General features: G+C 42.2%; 1 protein-coding gene across 1 annotated transcript in view; it reads right to left on the reverse strand.

Moving 5' to 3' along the window:
• Positions 1–9,992, reverse strand: part of sf3b1 (splicing factor 3b, subunit 1) — a 51,669-nt gene extending 41,677 nt beyond the window's left edge. The window contains exon 1 of the mRNA XM_078404150.1: positions 9,867–9,992. The gene's annotated coding sequence lies outside the window, so the exon portion shown is untranslated. The remainder of the gene's footprint in view (positions 1–9,866) is intronic.
• Positions 9,993–10,411: the final 419 nt, after the last annotated feature.

The raw sequence follows: 10,411 nt of genomic DNA on the forward strand, positions 1-10,411 counted from the left end.
AGGCCTTTGCTTGGCCAGTTATTAAGGCGGAAGATGTGAAGGCGTTGCGTGAGTTTGCGATGTTTCTTAGTGGTTGTTGTAATTCCATGAGAAATAGCAGCCACATGGAAGAGATGAACGTTGTTCGTAATATGAAGGCTATCATGCTAAAACTGCCCTATAGGCTTAGAGAAAGATGGAGAGACAAAGCAGGCCTGATACGGGAGGTCGAAACCAGGGGGCAATGCTTCCAGACCGAGTGAAGTTTATGGAAAGAGAAGTACGGTTAATGTCAGACCTACGCTATGGGAATATTCAAGACCCAAATCAGCAACTGTCAAAGGCTCTATCTTTACTAAAGCAAAGGGAAGATCAGAAGCCAGGGAAAGCAGTTTTGCTGCCACCGTAATACCCGTAGAAAACAAGGGCGGAGTGAAAGAAGAGGTATCTACCGTTAAACCACAAGGGTTTTGTTTTTTATGTAATGAAGTTGGCCACACTATAAGATGGTGTCGAAAATTCCAGAAAAGGGATTATAAAGACTTCAAGATTGACTTCTTGAAGGAGAAAGGAATCTGCTATGGATGTCTGAAGAAAGGACACATGGTCAAAGACTGCAGGAATAAGATAATTTGTAATATATGTAAGCAAGATCATCCTGAATTGTTTCACATTGAACAGAGGAATACGGACGAGAAGCCGGAGCAAGTGGAACAAAAGGAGAAGACAGCTACGAGTGATGTTGTTCTACTTCATCAGCTAAATGCGCATATTGGGGCCGGGGTAGAAACCCGTGTTTTTCCCATCTTACCGGTACAGGTAAGGAGCAACGAGGGGAATACAGTGCTGAAAACATATGCATTTTTGGACAGTGGAAGATCAGCTACCTTTTGCACAGAAAGCTTGATGAGGAGGCTGGACATTACAGGAGAAAAGGTTAAACTTCTCTTGAACACCATAAATGGTCCGAAATACCACGATAGTTATCATATTGCAAATATGGAAATATCTAGTCTGGAGGAAGCCAATTTTATACAAGTATCTGATGTGTTTACACAAGAGACTGTGCCCGTCTCTCATCCAAATATACATAAGCAGAAAGACTTGGAAAAATGGCCTTACTTGAAGGAGGTCAAATTACCCCCAAAAAATTCTGGTATCAACCTACTTATCGGAACAAATGTTTTGGAGGCATTAGAACCTAGAGAGGTTATTACCAGTCAAGACGATGGACCATTTGCCGTGAGAACCATACTCAGATGGGTTATCTATGTCTCCTTGAGAAAGAATAATAAAGGAAAAGGAATAATTATACCGCTGCTGCCGTTAATCGGATATCTATCGTAAATATCTAGAGGAGTTGTTGACTAAGCAATATAATCACGACTTCAATGAAAGAGCCGGCAAGGAATCAGAAGAAATGTTCGGGAAAGAAAAAATATATACCGCTGAAAGCTCCTGGCCAAAGTCTAAGGAGAATACACAGGAAGATACAAAGGGTCATGAGAAAAACAAAGAAAAAAGAAATGAATCTGAATGCATGCAGCCAAAGTTCAAAGAAAACTCACAAGATGATGTGAAATCCAGTGAAAAATGGAAACAGAAAAAAAATGATTCTGAAAACCCTTGCTCCAAATTTAAGGAAAGCATAATGAAGATGCTAAAAGCAGAGAAAAGAAAAATGAATCTGAACATGGTCGAACTAAATCCAGAGAGAAATTGCATGATGACACAAGAAATCATGAAAAAGTTAGAGAGAATCAAAATGAATCTGGAAGCTCTCGGTCAAATTCAAAGGAAACTGTACAGGAGGATGCTCGAAATAAAGATAAACAGAAGAACTTTGAAAATTCACGGTCAAGATCCAAGGAAGGTTTGCAAGAAGATAAATCAAGGGAGAAGAAAATAGTAAAGAGAAAAGAATCTGAAAGCTCCTTGTCAAAATACAAGAAAAGCGTTGATGGCTCTCGATCCAAAACAAAGGAAAGCATTGAATTGTCTCGATCGAAGTCCAAGGAAGATGATGAATATATTCAAAAAGGAATAGAGAAAAGGCATGATTATGAAACAGTAGTTCAGTTGGAATCTAGTCAGAAACAACTGGAAAGTCTTAATGAGATGCACAAAATAGAGGTTGCAGAACTGAATCAAAGTTTGATGAATAGATTAGCCCAGCAGATGGAAGAACTAAAAGAAAAACATGAGAACGAGATTCAAGAAAAGGAACAGGAAGTCACAAAATTGAAACTTTACCTGGAAGCTTCAAATAATGATAAGGTCAAACTATCTAGCAAAGTAGAAGAGCTTACAGGAGAAGTTGCTTCAAGAGCAGAAGGAATGCAACAGCTCCAAGAAGCATCTTGCCAGGTTAGTGCTTTGTTGGAAAGTGAAATAATCCTGAAAACTAGATTAGAAACACTTGAAGAGATTGCTAGTCAAACTTTACTGGCAAGAACAGAGTTAGAAAACACTGTGAGTTGAAAAACACACATGGACAAAGCCAGGAGAGGATTTGTGAACTTAATTGTTTTAATGAAGCAGATGGAAAAATAGAGTTGCGAATCAATAAATTTACTTCTCATTACCCATTCCTTCTCTCCCGAGATGCTGCCCGACCTGCTGAGTTACTCCAGCATTTTGTGAATAAATTTACTTCTTTCTGTTTTGATAAAATCAACAACCTTAGCGAGCGACTTAAAGTTTACCAAACTCAATTTGAGAAGATAAAAAAGGCATTTATGAAAGGGATCTGTGAAATTCGTGATTTAGAAATTCATGTTCATGAGTTGATAAACCAAAATGTCTTATTAAAGGATTCAGTGCAGCATATCACACTACAACTGCAAAATAAAGAGCAGGATATTAAGGCCTTACAAGCAGAATTACAAATCATTAGTGCAGAGCGTGACACACTTCAACAAGATAGCAAACTCAGCAAACAGCTTTTGAAAGAGAAGCAGGTACACATTGAACATTGTAAAACAGAACTCAACAGCTGAAGCAAAAAGAATCAAACATCTTAAGTTGCGAGGAAGATATAAGGAGTTTAAAGTTGCAACTTGAGCACCATGATATCGTTGTAGATAAAGAAGCTATATCCTTGCTCAACGAACAACATCAATTGGAACAACAAAAGCTGCTGGACCAAATAGATTTTTTAGATTTTAGATTTAGAGATACAGCGCGGAAACAGGCCCCTTTGGCCCACCAAGTCCGCTCTTGGACAGGGAGATCAATATAAAAACAAGTTAGCAGAATGGAAGAAAAGAACAGAAATAAAATTTGTGCAGCACAACAACAAAATGAAAGAGCTCGAGTCAAATTTGAAGATGTCTGTTCAACAGAATGAAGAAAAGGAAGGCCAATTGTCATCGCTGAGAGCAGAGGTAGAAAAGCTGACTAATAGTTTACAAAATGTTAGAAATGAAACGGAACATGCAGAAAATGAAAAGACACAATTAGTTACTGATCTGAATGCACAGCTGCAAGCAGCTAAATCCAGAATAGCAGAACTAGATCAAGTTATTACTACAAAGTCTCAACAATGTGAGATTGAAGAATTGCAAAAGAAATTTGTGCGCCAATGTATATATAATGCATATTGTTTTGTTTTTTGATGAATATTAAGCTTTTATAGGTCCTTTGATATCTATTAGTAATTGCTTCGTCACATATGCAGAACAATTAGGGGCCGGAATGTAGGAGCCATTTATGCTTAATTCAGATATTGTCATTGTGTTATGGCTATGTTTTAATATTTCTAGTTTATGTCTTTCCTGCATGCTTATGGGTGTGACTTAGTACGTAATAGGGAGTGTCTACATGGGAGGAGGTTGTGGGTCAGTTTAGACTCGGAGGATGGTGAGCATAGTTCTTTATCATGCGCTCGCACCAGCTATATTTGTAAGAACCATATGGTAATAACTACAAGATTTGTAAGATATTGTTTGAAGAAACAGTTGATAATGTATGGGAAGTGATGAATTACTCTTTGATTTGTGCTATTCTAATAAAAAACAATTAATGAAGAAAAGAAGTTTGGAAGATTCGTTTTGTCATATCAGGATGCGACGTGTGCGTAAGCTATACCTACATTTCATCCCCGAGCAGTAATACAATACAATACAATACAATATATCTTTATTGTCATTGTACCCAGGGGTACAACGAGATTGGGAATGCGCCTCCCATACGATGCAATAATTTAAGTAATTAACAGCAACCCAACGAAACGAAACAATTGTAACAGTTTTTTAGACAGGGTAAAGTGCAAGTTGATCTATGCGTTGTGGCCATCCGGCTCAGCAGGACCGGTTCATAGCAGCTATGGCCCTGGGGATGAAGCTGTTCCTGAGTCTGGAGGTGCGGGCGTAGAAGGCCTTGTATCGTCTGCCCGATGGAAGGAGTTCGAACAGACTGTTGCAGGGGTGTGAAGAGTCTTTGTGGATGCTGGTGGCTTTTCTGAGGCATCGTGTGTTGTAGATGCCCTCCAAGTCTGGTAGCTGTGTTCCGATGGCTCTCTGAGCTCTATGGACTACCCGCTGTAGAGCTTTCCTTTCTGCCTCCGTGCAGCTGAGGTACCACACAGGGATGCCATGCGTTAGGATGCTCTCTATGGTGCAGCGGTAGAAGGTCGTCAGCAGCTGTTGGGGTAGACCAGACTTTTTCAGTGTTCTTAAGTAGAACAGTCTTTGTTGTGCCTTCTTGACCAGCGCAGCAGTGTTATTGGACCATGTTAGGTCCTCCGAAATGTGAGTGCCCAGAAACTTGAAGCTGGACACTCTCTCCACACTGTCCCCGTTGATAGAGATAGGGGCATATTCCCCGTTATGTGACCTACGGAAGTTGATGATCAGCTCCTTGGTCTTGGTGGTATTTAGGGACAGGTTGTTATCCGAGCACCAGTCCGCCAGGTTCTGCACCTCCGCTCTATAGTTTGTTTCATCCCCATTGGTGATAAGCCCGATCACCGTTGTGTCGTCTGCAAACTTGACAATGGTGTTGGTGTCGAATGCAAGAACACAGTCGTGTGTGAAGAGGGAGTAGAGCATGGGGCTCAGAACACAGCCCTGTGGTGTGCCGGTACTCAGGGTGATAGTGGAGGACAGGTGCGGGCCCATTCTCACTGCCTGCGGTCGTTCCAGCAGGAAGTCCAGGATCCAGTCACATAATGACGAGCTGAGGCCTAGCTGGTGGAGTTTGGTGATGAGCTTGGTGGGGATGACCGTGTTGATGGCTATCGAAGTGGGACTTTGAGATGGTAAAGAAACTGCCATTACAGGGAGAAATCTTAAAAGTTTTGTGAACAAGAATGTTTTTCTTTTCCAGAAGCTTAAAAAGTTTCACGTGAGATTTTGGAATTTTTGAGATTTTGGTGTTTTTTCGAAAAAATTGTTTTAATGTAATCATTAAATGTAATCATAATGTAATCATCTTTGCAGATGTTCTTAATTACACTGGAGAACACAAGTGTCAAGCGTGGAGAGCAAATGATCCCATTTGTGCCAAAACAAAATGGTAGACAAACTGTTAAGGAAAATGATATTACTTTAAACATTTTCTTGATGAGTCCTCTAGGATGGTCAATAGAATCGGAAAAACAAAATGTGTAAAACTATTAAGGCATACGGCCCTCAAAGATAGCTGCTGTTGATGTGAATGCCTTCCAATTAGAAACTCACATTGAAGGAACTGCAGATGCTGGTTTAAACCGAAGATAGACACAAAAAGCTGGAGTAACTCAGCGGGACAAGCAGCATCTCTGGAGAGAAGGAGTGGGTGACGTTTCGGGTCAAAACCCTTCTTCAGACTGGTTAGGGATAAGGGAAACGAGAGATATAGATGATGATGTAGAGAGATAAAGAACAATGAATGAAAGATATGCAAAAAAGTAACGATGACAAAGGAAACAGGCCATTGTTAGCTGTTTTTTGGGTGAAAACGAGAAGCTAGTGCGACTTGGGTGGGGGAGGGATAGAGAGAGAGGGAATGCCGGGGCTACCTGAAGTTAGAGAAATCAATCTGCTGAATATGACTGTTTTTGAACACCGCGTTCGAGCAGAACCCTTGCTTCAAATGACATTACAGGAAGATCGGATGGCTCAGGTACCCACACACTTCTGGGGTAAGTATTCTATTAGTTGCATACACTCAGCCATAACTTAAAGTCACAGTGAACACATCTAAAGCTCTGCCATGAAAATCCCAATTTCCATTTAGCCCTGAGGCAAAGCCTCGGTAATTAAGGAATTTAGTGACCTAGGGTTAATTGTCCTGACCATCAGTCCCTGTCTTACCGGTTAAAAAGCCGCATAAAATTGCTTGGAGATTCGTTCAAGACATTTGCGCTGTAAACAACTGTGTGATTCCAACTTACTCTGTAATGCCTAATCCAGGGACTATACCTACTTGTATACTTCCAAACTCCACTCATTACACTATAAATCTGGGCAGTGCATCTTTTTTCCGTGCCCATCCACTTTGGCAGCCAATACCCATTTACCTTCACTGACAAAGGACGACAATATAGCTGGACCCGATTGCCCCAGGGCTGCATAGAAAGCCCGACCAAATTCTCACGGGCGCTACAACATGACCTCTGATGTTGTGTTTACGGAAGGGTCAGTGCTCAAAAGACTCCAAAGACGTACAGTTTTGTAGGTTCATTGGCTTGGTACAATTGTAAATTGTCCGTAGTGTGTGTAGGATAATGTTAGTGTGTGGGGATTGCTGGTCAGCGTGGACTCGGTGGGCCGAAGGGCCTGTTTCCTCGCTGTATCTCTAAACCAAACTAAACTCAATTTGTGTGCATCTCCAAATGGACTTTATAGAATTACCTAAATGGATCAGTTATAATTATGAACTTATTATTGTGTTTGTTTTCTCGCTGGATAGAAGCCTATCCAACTCGCAGAGATGATGCTGCAACTATTGCTAAACTTCTATTATGAGAATTCATCCCGAGGTTTTGAGTTCATGAGAAGATAAATAACAGCAGCCCTTGATGGCCCACATTGACAACAGCCCACATTTCACAGGCAAGGTGGTACTGCAATTAATGAAATCTTTGCAGTATAAACATCACTTCACTTGTCCGCTCCACCCAAAATTGAATGAAGCGGCCGAATGTCAGAATAGAGTCCTGAAAAATAAATGGACCAAATTGTGCGAGGACACTGTACTAAAGAGGCCAGAGGAGCTTCCACTGGCCCTCATGATAATGCGCTGCTCACCGAAATAGTCAATGTTTCAGGTCAGAATCCATTTTCAGACTGATGAAGAAGGGCCTCGACTTGAAATACAGCCTGCCTATTTCCATCCATAGATGCGACCTGACCTGCTGAGATGCTCTAAATAAAACAATTACATGAACATTTCAGGAATTCAGCGTAATTGGCCTATCTCCGCACAGAGTAGTTTTTGGCAACGTCTCACGTGCTTATCTATCGCTCCTCCCCTCTCTCTCAAACAGATGGACACCCATACCACAAGTGAAAGCACGTTGCAGTACTGAGCAGCATTGACATTTGGAGGCTTTGAAAAGGGTGCAGAGGAGGTTTACCGGAATGGTGCCTGGATTAGGGGCATTAACGAGTGTTTGGAAAGATTTGGTTTGTTTTCTCTGGATTGCTGGAGACCTGATAGAAGTGTATAAAATTATGAGAGACAAAGATAGGGTAGACCATCAGAAACTTTTTCCCAGGATGGAAAAATCAAATACTAGAGGACATAGCTTTAAGGTGAGAGTGGCAAAATTTAAAGCAGATGTGCAGGGAAGTTGTTTTACTTAGAGGGTGGAGTGTGCCTGGAATGTGCTGGTTGGGAAGATACGATAGTGGTATTTCAGAGACTTTTGGATAGGTTTGTGAATTATGTGCAGGCAGATAAGAAGCAGTCTTGGCATCATGTTCAGCACAGACATTAAGGGCTGAAGGACCTGTTCTAGTGCTGTACTGATGTATGTTGTACTATTAATGGATCCATCAATAAAGTCAAATTGGCAATAATACTGTGAAGGAGGAATTCCCTAAAATGTTCATGTGATTGTTTTAATTTGAGCATCAGGTAGCATCTGTGGATAGAAAGAGACAGGTTGTACTTCAAGTGATCAGTCTGAAAATGGGTTCTGATCTGAAACATTGTCTGTCTATTTCCCTCCACAGATATTCATTCTCTCCAGAGATGCAGCCTGATCCACTGAGTTACTCCAGCATTTTGTGTCTACCTTCGATTTAAACCAGCATCTGCAGTTTTCTTTCCCACACAACTTCTAACTCGCTGTCTTGGGGTTATAGTTCATAATCATGTAATGTATATGGATGGATCCATTATTTACAAAATACATTGAGATAATGATATCATAATTAATGGTTAGAGGGCAAATTATGTTTAATGTGTCTGTGTGTGATGATGTTAGTTATCTAAATAGGAAACAAGAGGGAAAACAAAGTAGGCGTCGATGAAACCATTGGCAGCTAAAATTAAGTTATCTAAAATGGAACATTCTATATTTTTGAGGTAAAAAATATGGATTAGAGATCTGGAAGAGTTCAGTTATTATTTCAAATCTCTCAACTTTCTTGATTATTTTTTAGTTATAAGCCTAAAACGATGGGAAAGTTATCCATGTACGTAATTCCAACAACCTCGAAATCTATTTTTAAGGATGTTAATACTATAATGCGTCAGCATAGTCAAATCAGGTGCGATTAGGACTGATCTGAAGATGGAGCACATCCATTATGTAGTTTTGCATCCAAGAAATCGATTTACTTTTGGACAAGCAAATGGACAGACAATTGATCACAGCGACAAAAATAAAGGAAAACTGTTGGCTTATTTGGCATCTCATACCAAGAGGAGTTGAGTATAGGAGCAAAGAGGTCCTTCTGCAGTTGTACAGGGCCCTAGTGAGACTGCACCTGGAGTAATGTGTGCAGTTTTAGTCTCCAAACTTGAGGAAGGATATTTTTGCTATTGAGGGTAGGCTTTCTAGGTTAATTCCCGGAATGGCGGGACTCTGTCGTATGTTGAAAGACTGGAGCAACTAGGCTTGTATACACTGGAATTTAGAAGGACGAGAGGGGATCTTATCGAAACATATAAGATTATTAAGGGGTTGGACAGGTTAGAGGCAGGAAACATGTTCCCAATGTTGGGGGAGTCCAGAACCAGGATCCACAGTTTAAGAATAAGGGGTAGGCCATTTAGAACGGAGATGAGGAAAAACGTTTTCAGTCAGAGAGTTGTAAATCTGTGAAATTCTCTACCTCAGAAGGCCAAGTCTCTGAGTGCATTCAAGAGAGAGCTCGATATAGCTCTTAATAGCGGAGTCAGGGGGTATGGGGAGAAGGCAGGAACGGGGTACTGATTGAGAATGATCAGCCATGATCACATTGAATGGTGGTGCTGGCTCGAAGGGCCGAATGGCCTACTCCTCCTGCACCTATTGTCTATTGTCTATTGAATCACACTACAGGTGTCTCTAAACCAGGAGATCCTAACAGCACAACCAATATCCAAAAAAGTATGTACAGAGTTCCTACTTTACATTTCCAGTGTTGCCAATTGTGGAATTCCAGTATATACAATAAAACATCCTCATCAAAAGCGTAATTGAAAACATATCTAATAAAAAATGTGCAGTTGCCGTAACACTTGCAACTTTGACCATTATTCGCTCCGACTAGCGTTTTGCTTAAAATGTTGCAAACTTCAAGGTCATTAAGTAAATTTTAAAAAAAAGTTTGTCGACTCTTTGGAAAGGGCATGTGACAATTTGAGCAACTGATTTTGTATGACGTACAACTGAAAGGTTTACCTTCACGGCAGGGGTTTGTGAAGGTAAAGGAGGATGGCATTTGCAGGGTATTTTTAAAAGCAGTTACCATGTGTGTCCAGGGCTCGGTGGCCTCGGGGTAATCCGACCGCCAGCATCACCGCCGAATCCCGTCACGAACCGTTACACAACCTTCCACCGGGCGCTCTGTGACGTCACTGCCACGACGTCAGGCGTTGCCGAGCGACCAGCCACCGCCCACGCGCGGGAGAACGCGGCGTCGCGGCCAATCAGTGGGCTGCCGTCAGCGGGCGGCTGGGTGCGGCCAATCAGCATGGAGGAGGGAGGGACCGTGGTTGGCGTAAGAGGGCTAGTTCGGGCAATCAGATAATCGGGCGGGACGAGAGCCGTGGCTGACGTAGTCGGGAGGGCGCGGCCATTCAGCTGGGAGGAGGGAAGGGCCGGGACAGCAGCGGATGACGTGGACGGGGGGCGCGACCAGAGCCGTAGTGGACGTCCGCGGGAGGGGCGGGGTTAGAGCCGTGGCTGACGTAGGCGAACGGGCGCGGCCAATCAGCTGGGCGGGTGGCGGGGGCAGAGCGGCGGCTGATGTAGAAGAGGGGCGGGGCCAGGACAGAGCCGTGGCTGATGTGG

Source organism: Rhinoraja longicauda, chromosome 8, assembly GCF_053455715.1.
Source record: "Rhinoraja longicauda isolate Sanriku21f chromosome 8, sRhiLon1.1, whole genome shotgun sequence".
Classification (NCBI taxonomy): Eukaryota; Metazoa; Chordata; class Chondrichthyes; order Rajiformes; family Arhynchobatidae; genus Rhinoraja; species Rhinoraja longicauda.